Here is a 16,829-nt window from a genome sequence, read left to right as displayed (position 1 = left end):
ACCGAGCCTCCGGGCATCAGTCCGTCTTCTCCATGGGCGCCGCCATCTTCCAAAATGGTGGGCGCATGCGCAGTACGCCCGCCGAATCTGCCGGCCGGCAGATTCATTCCCTGTACATTTTGGTCGCTGTGATAGGTTCTATCACAGCGATCAAAATAAAAAAATAGTAAATGACCCCCCCCTTTATCACCCCCATAGGTAGGGACAATAATAAAAAAAAAAAAGAAAATATTTTTTTTTCTTTTTCCACTAGGGTTAGGGTTAGAACTAGGGTTAGGGTTAGGGTTAGGGTTAGGGCATGTGCACACAGTGCAGATTTGGCTGCGGATCCGCAGCGGATTGGCCGCGAATCCGCAGTGGATTGGCCGCGGATCCGCAGCGGATTGGCCGTGGATCCGCAGCGGATTGGCCGCGGATCCGCAGCGGATCGGCCGCTGCGAATTCGTAGCAGTTTTCCATCAGGTTTACAGTACCATGTACACCTATGGAAAACCAAATCCTCTGTGCCCATGGTGCGGAAAATACAGTGCGGAAACGCTGTGTTGTATTTTCCACAGCATGTCAATTTTGTGCAGATTCCGCAGCGTTTTACACCTGTTCCTCAATAGGAATCCGCAGGTGAAATCCGCACAAAAAAACACTGGAAATCCGTGGTAAAACGCAGTGCCTTTTACCTGCGGATTTTTCAAAAATGGTGCGGAAAAATCTCACACGAATCCGCAACGTGGGCACATAGCCTTGGGGTTAGGGTTGGAATTAGATTTAGGGTTGGAATTAGGGCTAGGGTTGGAAATAGGGTTAAGATTAGGCTTGTGGCTAGGGTTATGGATAGGGTTAGGGGTGTGTTGGGGTTACAGTTGTGGTTAGGGTTGGGATTAGGGTAAGGGTTGGGATTAGGGTTAGGATTAGGGTTAGGGTTGGGATTAGGGTTACGGGTGTGTTGGGGTTAGGGTTGTGGTTAGGGGTGTGTTGGGTTTAGGGTTGTGATTAGGTTTATGGCTACAGTTGGAATTAGGGTTAGGGGTTTGTTGGGGTTAGTGTTGAAGTTAGAATTGAGGGGTTTCCACTGTTTAGGCACATCAGGGGTCTCCAAACGCAACATGGCGCCACCATTGATTCCAGCCAATCTTGCGTTCAAAAAGTCAAATGGTGCTCCCTCCCTTCCAAGCCCCGACGTGCGCCCAAACAGTGGTTTACTCCCACATATGGGGTACAAGCGTACTCAGGACAAACTGGGCAACAACTATTGGGGTCCAATTTCTCCTGTTACCCTTGCGAAAATAAAAAATGAATTGCTGAAACATAATTTTTGAGGAAAGAACAATTATTTTTTATTTTCACGGCTCTGCGTTATAAACTTCTGTGAAGCACTTGGGGTTTGAAAGTGCTCACCACACATCTAGATAAGTTCCTTGGGGGGTCTAGTTTCCAAAATGGGGTCACTTGTTGGGGAGCTCCAATGTTTAGGCACACGGGGGTTCTCCAAACGCGACATGTAGTGTTGAGCATTCCGATACCGCAAGTATCGGGTATCGGCCGATACTTGCGGGTATCGGAATTCCGATACCGAGATCCGATACTTTTCTGATATCGGGAATCGGTATCGGGATTAATATCAATGTGTAAAAGAAAGAATTAAAATAAAAAATAGGGATATACTTACCTCTCTGACGCAGCCTGCACCTTACCGAGGGAACCGGCAGCCTTCTTTGCTTAAAATGCGCGCGTTTACTGCCTTCCGTGACGTCACGGCTTCTGATTGGTCGCCTGCCGCCCATGTGACCGCGACGTGACCAATCACAACAAGCCGTGACGTAATTTTCCTGAATGGACCTGAAAATTACGTCACGGCTTGTTGTGATTGGTCGCGTCGCGGTCACATGGGCGGCACGCGACCAATCAGAAGCCGTGACGTCACGGAAGGCAGTAAACGCGCGCATTTTAAGCAAAGAAGGCTGCCGGTTCCCTCGATAAGGTGCAGGCTGCGTCGGAGAGGTGAGTATATCAATATTTTTTATTTTAATTCTTTATTTTACACATTAATATGGATCCCAGGGCCTGAAGGAGAGTTTCCTCTCCTTCAGACCCCTGGAACCATCAGGGATACCGTCCGATACTTGAGTCCCATTGACTTGTATTGGTATCGGGTATCGGTATCGGATTAGATCTGATACTTTGCTGGTATCGGCCGATACTTTCCGATACCGATACATTCAAGTATCGGACGGTATCGCTCAACACTAGCGACATGGTGTCCGCTAAAGATTGGAGCCAATTTTTCATTCAAAAAGTCAAATGGCGCTCCTTCTCTTCCGAGCCCTGCCGTGCGCCCAAACAGTGGTTTACCCACACATATGAGGTATCAGCGTACTCAGGACAAATTGCACAACAACGTTCTTGGTCCAGTTTCTCTTTTTACCCTTGGGAAAATAACAAAATTGTTGCTAAAATATAATTTTTGTGACTAAAAAGTTAAATGTTAATTTTTTCCTTCCATGTTGCTTCTGCTGCTGTGAAACACCTGAAGGGTTAATAAACTTCTTGAATGTGGTTTTAAGCACCTTGAGGGGTTCAGTTTTTAGAATGGTGTCACTTTTGGGTATTTTCTGCCATATAGAACCCTCAAACTGACTTCAAATGTGAGGTGGTCCCTAAAAAAAATGGTTTTGTAAATTTTGTTGTAAAAATGAGAAATCACTGGTCAAATTTTAACCCTTATAACTTCCTAGCAAAAAAAAAATTTGTTTCCAAAATTGTGCTGATGTAAAGTAGACATGTGGGAAATGTTATTTATTAACTATTTTGTGTCACATAACTCTCTGGTTTAACAGAATAAAAATTCAAAATGTGAAAATTGAGAAATTTTCAAAATTTTCGCCAAATTTCCGTTTTTTTCACAAATAAACTCAGAAATTATCGACCTAAATTTATGACTAACATGAAGCCCAATATGTCACGAAAAAACAATCTCAGAATCGCTAGGATCCGTTGAAGCTTTCCTGAGTTATTACCTCATAAAGGGACACTGGTCAGAATTGCAAAAAATGGCCAGGTCATTAAGGTCAAAATAGGCTGGGTCATGAAGGGGTTAAGTAAATCAGGTGATGTGCATCTCTGTAATGAGGAGGGGTGTTGTCTAATGACATCAAAACCCTATATAAGGTGTGCTTAATTATTAAGCAACTTCCTTTCCTTTGGCAAAATGGGTCACAAGAGAGATTTGACGGGCTCTGAAAAGTCCAAAATTGTGAGATGTCTTGCAGAGGGATGCAGCAGTCTTGAAATTGCCAAACTTCTATAGCGTGATCGCCGAACAATCAAGCGTTTCATGGCAAATAGCCAACAGGGTTGCAAGAAGCGTGTTGGGCAAAAAAGGCACATAGTAACTGCCCATGAATTGAGGAAAATCAAGCGTGAAGCTGCCAAGATGCCATTTGCCACCAGTTTTCCCATGTTTCAGAGCTGCAACGTTACTGGAGTAAAAAAAAAGCACAAGGTGTACGATACTGAGGGACATGGCGAAGGTAAGGAAGTCTGAAAAACGACCTTCTTTGAACAAGAAACATAAGATAAAACGTTAAGACTGGGCCAAGAAATATCTTAAGACTGACTTTTCAAAGGTTTTATGGATTGATGAAATGAGAGTGACCCTTGACGGGCCAGAGGCTGGATCAGTAAAGGGCAGAGAGCTCCACTCTGACTCAGACGCCAGCAAGGTGGAGGTGGGGTACTGGTATGGGCTGGTATCATCAAAGATGAACTTGTGGGACCTTTTCGGGTTGAGGATGGAGTGAAGCTCACCTTCCAGACCTACTGCCAGTTTCTGGAAAACAACTTCTTTAAGAAGTGGTACAGGAAGATGTCGGTATCGTTCAAGAAAAACATGATTTTCATGCAGGACAATGCTCCATCACATGCCTCCAACTACTCAACAGCGTGGCTGGCCAGTAAAGGTCTCAAAGAAGAAAAAATAATGACGTGGCCTCCTTGTTCACCTGATCTGAATCCCATAGAGAACCTGTGGTCCCTCATAAAATGTGAGATCTACAGGGAGGGAAATCGGTACACCTCTCGAAACAGTATCTGGGAGGCTGTGGTGGCTGCTGCACACAATGTTGATCTTAAACAGATCAAGCAACTGACAGAATCTATGGATGGAAGGCTGTTGAGTGTCATTATAAAGAAAGGTGGCTATATTGGTCACTAATTGTTTTGGGGTTTTTTTTGCATGTCAGAAATGTTTATTACTAAATTTTGTGCAGTTATATTAGTTTACCTGGTGAAAATAAACAAGTGAGATGGGAATATATTTGGGTTTTATTAAGTTGCTTAATAATTCTGCACAGTAATAGTTACCTGCACAAACAAATATCCTCCTAAGATAGCCAAATCTAAAGAAACCCCACTCCAACTTCCAAAAATATTAAGCTTTGATATTTGAGTCTTTTGGGTTGATTGAGAACATAGTTGTTGATCAATAATAAAAATAATAATCTAAAATACAACTTGCCTAATAATTCTGCACACAGTGTAAGTTTATCCGATTCACCAGCCTCAGAAATTGCAGGTTAACAGCAGCTCAGATTAGAGACCAGGTCACTGCCACACAGAGTTCTAGCAGCAGACACAACTCTACAACAACTGTTAAGAGGAGACTTTGTGCAGCAGGCCTTCATGGTAAAATAGCGCTAGGAAACCACTGCTAAGGACAGGCAACAAGCAGAAGAGACTTGTTTGAGCTAAAGAACACAAGGAATGGACATTAGACCAGTGGAAATCTGTGCTTTGGTCTGATGAGTCCAAATTTGAGATCTTTGGTTCTAACCACCGTGTCTTTGTGTGACACAGAAAAGGTGAACGGAGGGACTCTACATGCCTTATTCCCACCGTGAAGCATGGAGGAGGAGGTGTAATGGTGTGGGGGTGCTTTGCTGGTGACATTGTTGGGGATTTATTCAAAATTGAAGGCATACTGAACCAGTATGGCTACCACAGCATCTTGCAGCGGCATGCTATTTCATCCGGTTTGCATTTAGTTGGACCATCATTTATTTTCAACAGGACAATGACCCCAAACACACCTCCAGGCTGTGTAAGGGCTATTTGACCAAAAGGGAGAGTGATGGGGTGCTACGCCAGATGACCTGCCCTCCACAGTCACCAGACATGAACCCAATCGAGATGGTTTGGGGTGAGCTGGACAGCAGAGTGAAGGCAAAAGGGCCAACAAGTGCTAAGTATCTCTGGGAACTCCTTCAAGATTGTTGGAAGACCATTCCCGGTGACTACCTGTTGAAGCTCATCAAGAGAATGCCAAGAGTGTGCAAAGCAGTCATCAAAGCAAAAGGTGGCTACTTTGAAGAACCTAGAATATAAGACATAATTTCAGTTGTTTCACACTTTTTGTTAAGTATATAATTCCACATGTGTTAATTCATAGTTTTGATGCCTTCAGTGTGAATGTACAATTTTCATAGTCATGAAAATACAGAAAAATCTTTAAATGAGAAGGTGTGTCCAAACTTTTGTTCTGTACTGTATATATCAATAAAATACCTTTATTAATAAATGGGTAAGAAATAGCACCGCATACAAGAGGTGTCCGCACCGTACAGAAAGAAAATAAATCAAGGAGAAAATAAATCAAGGGTAAAAATAATGTTAAAAACCAACCCTAAGGTGACAAGGAATATATATTAATTATTTTTCTTTATGTGCCAAATTATAATAAATGGTGTTAAAAGCCATTAAAGTGCAATAGTGCAATTAGCCTGTGAATAAAACAGAAAAAATGCTGGTCCACACTAGTGAAAATAAAGGCCAAGTGGGAAGTCTGCGGTGTTACATCAAAAAGAAATCCAAAGGGCACAGAGATAAAATAAGCACCATATATAATGTATCTCACACTGCTAGGATAGGAGAGTTAAGTAAATATAATAGGGCAGAGGTTGACACTACAGCCTGGGGGTACTGTGACACAATATGATGGAAAAAATAGATATACCGTATATACTCGAGTATAAGCCGAACCGAGTATAAGCCGACCCCCCTAATTTTGCACAAAAAACTGGGAAAACTTATTGACTCGAGTATAAGCCTAGGGTGGAAAATGCAGCAGCTACCGGTGAATTTGAAAAATAAAAATAGATGCTCCATACCGTTCATTATGGCCCCATAGCTGTGCCATATAGTGCTCTGCACCGTTCATTATTGCCCCATAGCTGTACCATAGAAAGCTGTGCCATATAGTGCTCTGCACCATTCATTATTGCCCCATAGCTGTGCCATATAGTGCTCTGCACCGTTCATTATTGCCCCATAGCTGTACCATAGAAAGCTGTGCCATATAGTGCTCTGCACCATTCATTATTGCCCCATAGCTGTGCCATATAGTGCTCTACACCGTTCATTATTGCCCCATAGCTGTGCGATATAGTGCTCTGCACCGTTCATTATTGCCCCATAGCTGTGCCATATAGTGCTCTGCACCGTTCATTATTGCCCCATAGATGTACCATAGAAAGCTGTGCCATTGCTGCTGCTGCTGCAATAAAAAAAACCCGACATACTCACCTCTCTTGCTTGCAGCTCCTCAGCATCCCGTCCCGGCGTCTCTCTGCACTGACTGATCAGGCAGAGGGCGGCGCACACTATATGCGTCAACGCGCCCTCTGACCTGCACAGTCAGTGCGGAGAGACACCGGGAAGACGGAGCGGCGTCCGGCGTGTGGAACGCGGACAGGTGAATATGTAATACTTACCTGCTCCCGGCGTCCCGCTCCTTCCCCCGGACAGCTGGTCTTCGGTGCCGCAGCCTCTTTCTCTATCAGCGGTCACCATTACCGTCATTAGAGGAATGAATATGCGGCTCCACCCCTATGGGAGTGGAGTCCATATTAATTTCTCTAATGAGCGGTCCCACGTGACCGCTGAACAGGGGAAGAGCTGCGGCACCCGGAGACCGTGGGACTGCAGGGACAGCGCCAGGAGCGCCGGGACTAGGTCAGTATGCCTCAGCGCCCTCTCCCCCTCACCCGCCGACCCTGCCGCCAACCGTGACTCGAGTATAAGCCGAGAGGGGCACTTTCAGCCCAAAAATTCGGGCTGAAAATCTTGGCTTATACTCGAGTATATACGGTATGTTATCTTACCATAGAACGGGGGGAGGTTCCGGTGCGGCACACATCCCGATGCGCATTTCGGAGTGTGTCCCTCATCGGGGGTGTCACTCATAAAGAACAGGGTAGTTTAAAAGGGTAAGGCAGAAAGGCGATTGGTGGAGACTGAAGGGAATTCACACATGCGTGTCAGGAGGTCCCGGAAGTCCCCGGCACCTGCATCATGTGACCGATGATGCCGGGTCACATGACCGCGACTCGGTGTCCCAAAGACATAGTGACGCAGGGGGCGGCGGCAAGCCAAGGCACAGACAAGCGCATGCGTGTGACCTGAATCTCAACTCCATTCAAAATTTGTCAGTGAACATACAAATTCAAAAACTGTCAGTGGATATATATATATATGTAGCGCCCCCACCGCCGCAGGGCCGAGGGGTACCCGGTACCGGGCCTGTGAGTCTCTGCTCTGGGGTTGTCACGGTGGCTAGGCCCCGGTCCGTGGCCCTGCCGAGGGGCGCGCAGTGAAAGCCTATGATAGCTGATGGTAGTGATGATGCTGTAGTGGTGCAGTGCAGTAAATAACGAGGACACCAGGTTGCAGTCTCTTTACCTCTTTACTGAAGATCTCTGGGTCCGCAGTCCAGAGTCCAGGTAGCCAGGCTGCGCAAGTCCGGCCGATCCAATGGCACCTCCAGAGTTCTCTTAACAGGTGGAAATCTGTGCCTTCCTTCTAGCGCTGTGTGTTGCGGTCCTTCCCTGCTGTGCTTACGGAAAGTCCCCACAACTGTTGTGTCCGTTTCTTAAGTTCCCTCACAACTCAATTAGATGATGTTCTGCTAATTCTCCGTTCCTCCCTGATGTTACGGTTAGAACGGCACCCGTTTGACGGGTAGGCTCGGAGCTCTTCCGGGACCCTAGAGTCGCCCCTCTCCACAAGTTGCCCCCCAAGACTGCATAGGTGATTTAGGTGAGACAGCCCGCCTTAGACTGACTGTCCTGCCGCTGTTTAGAGTATTGCTTGAAGCTGAATATTGTAATACTCCCTCGGCGTTCCGGCCGCCGGTTGTGCGCCTCAGTAGAATGTTGCCTCGCTCTTACAGCACGACCCCTACTGGTATTCTCCTTGTTGCTTTGATCTTGTTTCTCACTCAGCACAATCTATCTCGCTTCCAATCCCTTCTTGGGCACCGCCGCTATACTGAGCAGGCACGGTCCCGTTGCGTTCTCTCTAGTTGCCAAGTCTCTGTCAGGATCCCACTCCTGACAGAGACCCTACCGAATCTTCTCCTGCAACACCCTCTGCCACAAGGTGTTGCCTGGCTCCAACCCAGTCAGCTTTCTGTCTAACTTCCTGCCTGACCCCCAGTTTTACCAGTGTGTGAGGAGTGGCCTAATGAATAGAACCCTTAGCTCCCCCTGGAGGCCCGGTGGTGAAATGTATTGGTGTCTGTGATACCTGATCAGATGAACTCCTTCAGTGCCATCAGACGTACCATAGCGGAGCCACAGTACTGCAACGACCAGGACTCTGGGGCGCTGCACTCCCCCCTGGTTAAACACAGTACTCCGGGACTGGGAAGAAAACAACAATACAAGTTAGCAAAAAGACATACAATTTTGTTGAGTGCAATAACAATAAGTATATTTGAACAGAGCTTCCCTTTATGGGAGGTGAGGACACTTGAACGTTACAAACATGGTTAAATATCATAGCAACATGCTATAAATAACTTTTCTTACCCAACCGGGTATTCTACTTAGTACAAATTCTTGAACAATAATTTAACATTGCCTTTAAGGACGTACACTCTGAATCCGCTAAAGACCTTCTTATAATCACATTATAAGGCAATTTAACTTTTACATTCTCCTTCTTTAAATCTGCAGGACCGCCTGTCCTAACGGCACCAGACCTACTGCCTCTCCTTTCTTACAGGACCGCTCCTTTCAGCCCGAGCCTTCTGTCTTTTCAACTACTATACACAGTATAGAACATAACATTACTTTCAGTTTAGGATCAATGAGCCATTTCTTCAAGGCTCCTAAGAGGACTCACTAACTAACCCCGTACGGGTTCACTCTCTGTCCTCATCTTTCTATCAACATTATCAAACATTTTTCACAATTAACTCGTTAAATACACATAACTTTCTCATGCAAACATTATCATCACTTTCTTTTTGTCAAGACATTATTGCTATCTTTCAGGTTTAAAGCAATACCATTCTTTAAGTGCAACAAGTGAACATCCCCTTTAAGAGGGGACCAAGTCTCTATGAGGTAGCATATCTTCTCAAGCTACCAGTCCATACTCAGCAAAGGTTCCAGTGTGGTATCTTCACAAAGAGTCCTTTTTGAAGTAAAACCAGTAGGGAGCACCTTTAATAAGGTGCAAACTATTTACAGAGAGTTTGTATCATGCACTGTTCATGATTGCGGCAGTTCTGGAAACTTGTGCAAAACTTAGAAAAAACAAACAAAACAATAGGGATCCCGGGTCAACAAAGGGATCCCTTTAAGAGTTAACCCTGAACGGGTTTAGCAGCAAAACAGGAGAACAGTAACTATATACATACTCATGGTATCGAGGTTTACCTTCATAGTAAATCACAAGACATCAGCCGAAAGTGGGCACCTTCCGACTGTGCAGACTTTGATCCTAGGTCAGCAGCTGATGCCGCACCAGTATCACTGGTGGATTTCCCTGGTGCAGTCAGACCACCCGATGTCTGGACCCGAAGGCGGACTCTAGCCGCCAGCTCAGTTGCTGCAATGAGACATACGGCGGCAATATTGGTAAGATCCGTCACGTCTGGTTCCATCATGGTTGAAGTAGCAGATGACGTTCCCCCAAGCTCACAGCAGCGCATGTCCCGGGCATACCACCCGTATGCATTCCGATGACGGGTGTAAGTCACCGGATCCCCCCTCTGCAATGGATCACCACTTCGGCCGCAGCAGGGAGTCTTCACGTTGCAACTGGCAACGAAGACGTCAGTTAGTAGCCCCGGTTCCTGTATGGAGCCCCATCCCCTCTTCGGGTGGAAGGCCAACACAGTGCCTCGCCTCACCATGTCCCTGTCATCACATGCAAGAGGTGGTTGTTGCACCCTCGGTGGGTCAGTCAGCTCTGCCTCTTTTTGCCGTTTCCAATGTAGGATCATGCATTGTTTGTATTGTTCCCAGGTAAGTACAGCAAGGGTGAATCCTTCTTCCCGAACTCCATCTGGCCCAACCCGGGGGGTATCCCACTGGAGGGTCACCCCGTCTGGGCCCACATCTACGGGTTCCCCCATCCTAGTCGGCAGCGGTGGTACCAGCTTCCCCATTGCATCGGGGGGTAACACCACTAGCTCTGCCGAGAGGAGACGGCTTTTACTGGGGTGAGGGCCGGTTGCGGGAGCGGGATCGAGCAGGGGAGCAGGGGCGTCTTCCATACCTGCGCCCGATGTGATTCCACCGATGTCGATCCGGTCCGTTGACGAGGACACTGGAATCGGCTGCAGCCCGGACCGCGGCTCCTCCACTGTGGTCCCCGGATGCGGTTCCGCCCACCATGGTTCCTCCTCCGCTGGCTTCGAGGACGGGATGGATAGGCTCAGTTCCGCGGCCGGTTCCAAGGAATTCAGATCCTTCCGCTGCAGTGGACGTAGGTCCGCCTCTGGTGGATGAGGGCAAGCCGGGATTGCTCCTTCCTCGTTCAGGTACTTGCTGTTCGTCATCGCTGTCTGATAGTCGGTGGCAGTGCATGCACCTGGCTCCGCCATTTCTCCAGGGTCGGGCTCCTTCTTCACCTCGTTCCCGCCATTGCAAATCAGGGGGCGGTTCTCCTCTGCTGCTGGGTAGGTCGTCCTCTCGCAGCAGGAGTAGGAGGGGGCGGTCGCTACTTCTGGCGCCGCTTTGGTAGTCTCCTCCCATGGCACGCCCTTCTTCTCCCTCTGCGCTCCCTGTGGCGCTGCAATGGCGGTGACTTTTGGCTGGAGTTTTGGCGGTAAATGGCGCAGCACAGTCTTTACAATAAAGTACAGTCCAAGCACAATAAATCACAGTTCCAAGGCACACATGACCTGATTCTTCAGGCTTAAGTAGATCCTGTTCGTGACGCCAAGTTGTAGCGCCCCCACCGCCGCAGGGCCGAGGGGTACCCGGTACCGGGCCTGTGAGTCTCTGCTCTGGGGTTGTCACGGTGGCTTGGCCCCGGTCCGTGGCCCTGCCGAGGGGCGCGCAGTGAAAGCCTATGATAGCTGATGGTAGTGATGATGCTGTAGTGGTGCAGTGCAGTAAATAACGAGGACACCAGGTTGCAGTCTCTTTACCTCTTTACTGAAGATCTCTGGGTCCGCAGTCCGGAGTCCAGGTAGCCAGGCTGCGCAAGTCCGGCCGATCCAATGGCACCTCCAGAGTTCTCTTAACAGGTGGAAATCTGTGCCTTCCTTCTAGCGCTGTGTGTTGCGGTCCTTCCCTGCTGTGCTTACGGAAAGTCCCCACAACTGTTGTGTCCGTTTCTTAAGTTCCCTCACAACTCAATTAGATGATGTTCTGCTAATTCTCCGTTCCTCCCTGATGTTACGGTTAGAACGGCACCCGTTTGACGGGTAGGCTCGGAGCTCTTCCGGGACCCTAGAGTCGCCCCTCTCCACAAGTTGCCCCCCAAGACTGCATAGGTGATTTAGGTGAGACAGCCCGCCTTAGACTGACTGTCCTGCCGCTGTTTAGAGTATTGCTTGAAGCTGAATATTGTAATACTCCCTCGGCGTTCCGGCCGCCGGTTGTGCGCCTCAGTAGAATGTTGCCTCGCTCTTACAGCACGACCCCTACTGGTATTCTCCTTGTTGCTTTGATCTTATTTCTCACTCAGCACAATCTATCTCGCTTCCAATCCCTTCTTGGGCACCGCCGCTATACTGAGCAGGCACGGTCCCGTTGCGTTCTCTCTAGTTGCCAAGTCTCTGTCAGGATCCCACTCCTGACAGAGACCCTACCGAATCTTCTCCTGCAACACCCTCTGCCACAAGGTGTTGCCTGGCTCCAACCCAGTCAGCTTTCTGTCTAACTTCCTGCCTGACCCCCAGTTTTACCAGTGTGTGAGGAGTGGCCTAATGAATAGAACCCTTAGCTCCCCCTGGAGGCCCGGTGGTGAAATGTATTGGTGTCTGTGATACCTGATCAGATGAACTCCTTCAGTGCCATCGGACGTACCATAGCTCCCCTTAGTGGCGGAGCCACAGTACTGCAACGACCAGGACTCTGGGGCGCTGCACATATATATATATATATATATATATATACTAGACTGTGGCCCGATTCTAACGCATCGGGTATTCTAGAATATGCATGTCCCCGTAGTATATGGACAATGATGATTCCAGAATTCGCGGCAGACTGTGCCTGTCGCTGATTGGTCGAGGCAACCTTTATGACATCATCGTCGCCATGGCAACCATTATGACATCTACGTCGATACTGTGCCCTGGCGGCCTCGACCAATCAGAGACGCGGGATTTCCATTATGACATCATCGTCGCCATGCTGTGCCCGTCGCTGATTGGTCGAGGCCGCGCGGCCTCGACCAATCAGAGACGCGGGATTTCCAGGACAGACAGACAGAAAGACAGACAGACAGACAGACAGACGGAAAAACCCTTAGACAATTATATATATAGATATACAGTATATATATATATATATATATATATATATATATATATATATTATTCATCAAAAATAGTGTTTGCCAATATATACATACAAGTGACTGAATAAAAATAAAATAAATGATAATAAACAGAAATAACAATAAATAAATAAACAAGGATACTTAATCAAAGTACATGATAATTTGGAAAAGAAATAGTGCAAACAAAAATAATAGTGTATAAAAATAGTGTATACAAAAATGGATAATACATAATAATCACTAAACATTCATCAATTATATGAATACATAAATTATATAAATTGTGACGATAATCTGATATACACATATGCATATGTAAAAATAGAAACATAATTGCATAGAAAAAAGGGGGGAAGGGAGGAGAGGAGGAGGAGAGAAAGGGAAAAAAGGGGGAAGGAGAAGGGGAATGGAAATTAATTAATCTTCATGGTTTCCTTTTCTTGTCAAATAGGATACCTTGTAGCACCAAGTCACCTTCACGATGACTGAAGCGTCAGACAATGTTATGAACAGAGACCGACAAACAGTCATCCAAGAATGGCAGAGAGAGTATGAGGGTAAGTACTAGATGAATAAAAATAATCAAATAAATAATCAATAAAAAACTAAAACCATAAAAATAGTATAAATGTGGTCAATCATAAAATAATAAAAATATAAATATTAAAATGTTACAGTACCGATTCAGAATAGGGCTGTATAAGTTTACAAATATGGGGCAAAGCTTAAATTTTCATTAAGACCCGAGGGGGATACAGTATTAAGGGTCCAGATCCATGTTGTCTCTAATTTAGCTAGGCTTGGGCTGATATTACCACCTCTAACATGTTGTATCATGTCAATTTCTATTACCCGCAAAAGAAAAGCATCACATTGGTGATGTATTTTAAAATGTCGAGGCAGTGTTTTAAGCAGGGAAACCCCCTGGATATCCCTTGCAGCCTCAGTACCCAAGACATGTTCACGTACTCGCACCTTCAATTGGCTGGTTGTTACTCCAGCATAAATTAATTGACATGAGCACGTGGTGTAATAAATCACAGCTTTAGACGTACATGTAATAGAATGAGTAATTTTGTATATACTAGAATTATCCGCGTCTGTGAACGTCTGGGCCCCATCAATATTAGGGCAATAATAGGGCAAGCCACACACCTCCCACATGGTTTACATCCCTATGGAGGTTTTGTTCTGGAAAGGAATGTAGTGGATTCATTAGTGTAGTGGCTACTGACTACATTATCTCCCATGTTTTTGGATCTCCTGTAGGTAATTTTATGTCCATTGCCAACGTAATGTGATATAACTGGATCTGCTTGTAAAATAGGCCAAGACTTGTTCAAAAAGTGAGACATCAAATGGGTTTAACCATGGTATTGCGTTATAAATCTCACAAATTGGTTAGAAGTAGATGGTCTCTCTGAGTACAAGGTTTCATGTCTTTGAGTGTGCATAGCTCTGTTAAAGGCCCTCTTAATTGAACGGTGGCTGTCTTTCAAAATCCAATGAATATTATTTAACAAATAAATCAGTGAATATTGCAAAATCGGCAATCGTAATCTGAACCGAACATTGAATTATTTGCTCTTCTCTACTGAAGACTCTTCTTCTGAAAGAACGCTGGCTGCTGGGCATGAAAAAAATCTTCAATGCCTGACAGGCAAGCTCCGGCCTCTCTTCCATTTTTGAAGACCAAAATAAAAAGGGTCCAAATTTCCCCTATATGGATAGATATTGAGCTCCAGATACTCCTGCACCATCCTGTCCAGTCGTTCACAACGTGTCAGACTTGTGCCCTGTTGTGCTGGTGCATGGGCTGGTCTAAAAAAATGTGCGAAATGACTTGCAGAAAGTGCTTATGCCACTTAGCTGCTGCTGCTAATGTTTTGCGATAACACCTTGATGTTCCCGTAGTTGCATGTCTAGAACTGTGATGCACACTGTGTGACTCACTGCTGTCTTGGGGAAAACCACTCTTAAAATTATCTACAAGCATGTTTCGATACTACAGCATGCACACGTCCCTTTCCAGTGGGAAGCATCTGGCTAAATTTATTCTTGCATCATGGATCAAACAAAGTCGCAACTCAGTAGTCAGCACTATTTCAAACCCTAAGAATATGGGCATCATGTTGAAGATGCAGCAAGAAGGCGATTATGTGTCAGGCACTTCCATAAGGTCCAAGTCCATGGTGTGTTGGTGACGGGGTAACATTCAAAGTTGCTTCCTAAATCCCTTCCACCAACCATGGACAATAGAGAGGGGATCATTATTCTCTTCATTTTCTTACTGATGAGCATCCATCACCTCATCCTCCTCCATTTGTTCCTCGGCTCCTGCACCTTCACTAACAGTTTGTCTGATAACATGAGCCTCCCTCAATCACTGTAAGCCACCCTCCCATGGCACCCACCAGTGTGATGACAGTCCAGAAATTTGAGATATTGTTATCCTTTCCGCATCCTCCTCTTCTTCCACCTCTTCCTCTGGGACCACCACCTCCTCACGCACACTATTCATGCTCCAGCATGTAGATGACCGAAATAGTGATGCTGGTGATGGCATAGTCAGTGCTAACCATCTTAGTAGCCTTTTCAAAACTGTGCAGAAGGGTGCAGAGGTCCTTCATTTGTGCCCACTTCGGAAGCGTGATTTGCACCATGTCTGTATGCGTTGACCCAGGTTATGCAAAAGTACATACTGTACCAGAGCTCATCGGTGGTGCCACAGTCACTGCAACATGTGGAATTCCACCATGTTGGAAAATCACAAATCAAACGGTTAATCGGCAGGTCGAAAGATCTCAGTAGCGATGCAAGTCGATGACCTGCGAGATGCAATCATAGGAAGTGAGCATACAGCGATTGTGCTTTCAGAAACAGTGTGTCGAGGCTGAGATAGTGGCAGAGAAATTGCTGTAAACACAGATTGAGGATGTGAGCCATGCAAGTTACGTGTGTGAGATTGCCCCAGCGTAGGGCCGCCACCAGGCTTGCACCATTATCGCTGGCTCCAGGTTCAGTGGAGACAGCTATTGCTCTAACTCGGAATGGATAGCTGTCCCCAACTCGTTAGCTGTGTGACTGCGTTCTCCAAGGCATATTAATTTGAACACTGCCTGATTGCGGAGAGCCATGGCTGCACAGTATGGAGGTGGTAGGATTCTATCTGCAGTGTTGGAACACATGTCTGATTAAGGGAAAGTTTGAGGGCACAGGTGGAGGCCCTAGAGAAGGTGTAGGAGTCATAAGCAGTGTAGGAACTGTTAGATACAGAGGTTTCTTCTGTAAGCCTCAGGGATTCAAAGACTGGTGGAGCAGCCGCTTGACCTCCTGCCTCCACAGCCACCCAACGCCCAGTCAGTGAGAAGTAATGCCCCTTTCCATGTCTGCCCGTCAAGGTGTCAGTGGTGAAATGCACCCTGTCAGACATAGATTTTTTTCATGAAGCGGGTGATGCTGTCTGCAACATGCTGGTGTAGCGCAAGCACAGCTTTCTTAGAGAAGTAATGGTGACTGGGCAACTGGTACTGGGGGACTGCGATGGCTATCAACTTTCTGAAACTATCTGTATCCACCAGGTGGAAAGGCAGCATTTCCATGGGCATCAGATTGGAGATGGTGGAGTTCAAGCTTTTAGCTTTGGCATGTGTAGGAGGAAACATTCTTTTAACTGTGGGACCAAGGTCTGGCTACTGTGCTGAGAGAGGGTGGAGTACGGAGAACAGGACAAACTGCTAGACTGTGAGTGAGGTGCAGGCGGAGATGTTACAGTGGATTGAGAAAGATGTGTTGTGCTAGGTGACATAAAAACAGCAGTCATGTCCACTTCTGTAACAGCTGATGGGCTCTCACTCACCCCGATTGTAGCGAGAAAACAAGTGGAGTTTCTACGGCAACAGGCCTGTGTGAGAAGACTTGGTTTGGTGACGGAGGAGGAAGAAGCAGCAGATGTAGTGGATAGGACAGATAGTGGCTGGCGAGGCCCGCTAGTCTGCATTTTAGCTCAGTGACATGCCCACACTAAGCATGTT

Source organism: Ranitomeya variabilis, chromosome 2 (genome assembly GCF_051348905.1).
Source record: "Ranitomeya variabilis isolate aRanVar5 chromosome 2, aRanVar5.hap1, whole genome shotgun sequence".
In the NCBI taxonomy this organism is placed as follows: Eukaryota; Metazoa; Chordata; class Amphibia; order Anura; family Dendrobatidae; genus Ranitomeya; species Ranitomeya variabilis.
The sequence above is the reverse complement of the archived record's forward strand: the minus strand, read 5'-3'. Positions refer to the sequence as shown.